Below are 1,102 nucleotides of genomic sequence, written 5' to 3' on the forward strand. Positions count from 1 at the left end.
GGTGGACGCCCAGGGCGGCGATCTTGCGCGGCGGCGGCGCGGGGGGGAAGGGGGGGATGATGACGATGGTGATGGTGATGGCCGTCCCCACCCACCCAGACGCCTGGGTCAAGGTGGTGAAGGCTTCGAGGCCGTGGAGGCAGGAGAGGTTTTGGATGCAACTGCTTCCAGCCGCTCGCCCCAGGCCTACTTCCCGGCGAACAAGTCTGGCAAGGGGCTGCAGGACTTCACCAGATCTGCGGCGGCAACGGCGTCGGGTCCGGTGCCGGCGGTTCGTATATCTCGCTGCTCGCCCTGGACGGTGAGCCAAGCCCAGGCGGCGCTGCTCGTCTTCAAGGCGAGGGGCTCCGAGGGCGGTGGCCGGTGATATCATCAGCACGGCGAAGAAGTCCGGCCGTGCTTCGTACTGCACCCCGGCCCTCTCGGGAACCACCGGCGACAGAGAGAGAAGGAGAGGAAAGTTTGCTTCTCGGTATTACCAAAACATGCGGCGGCGTCATATCGAGGTTGGGAACAGCCCTGTTTTGTTCTGTAACCTCAATTTGTTGGTGTGCTCGTTAGTACGGTGTAGTAGGTCTCTTTAAATTACCTAACAATAATTTCATAGCAGTTTAAATTGGACAGAATCCTAGGCCAGTTTGCTTAAACCATCTACTTAGTTATCATAGTCATCACCATCGTCATCGTGTTTGTGCTTGTTGTTGGAGGTCTTACTAGCAGATACAATAGCATGCAACCACTCGTAGACATGACTAGACCTAGACTAAAACCACCCAAGGCTATCTGTGCTTGTAAAGAGAGAATAGAGGAGAGAGGCAGTAGCTGTTGGGACTGACCCTAATCGGCCGACGAGAGGTAAGTGAGGGATGCTTGGGCAATTGAAGAATGTGCTAGATTGCGGAGGGAACGGTTGAGGCACTAGGAAAACAGATTCGAAATATGTTGGCTGGCAAGACCAGTCATTTGCGGCAACCTCGGAGCCGTTGCCATCGTGCGGCTACCAATCCATCATTCTGCCCAAGGCACTCAGCTCGACGCCGATGTTCTGGTCGCCGGTGTAGCTTTGGTTAGACTATCTAATTGGAAACCTCAAAGAACATTT

Source organism: Phialemonium atrogriseum (assembly GCF_030411735.1).
Source record: "Phialemonium atrogriseum strain 8032-3 unplaced genomic scaffold QBC33scaffold_54, whole genome shotgun sequence".
Taxonomy (NCBI): Eukaryota; Fungi; Ascomycota; class Sordariomycetes; order Cephalothecales; family Cephalothecaceae; genus Phialemonium; species Phialemonium atrogriseum.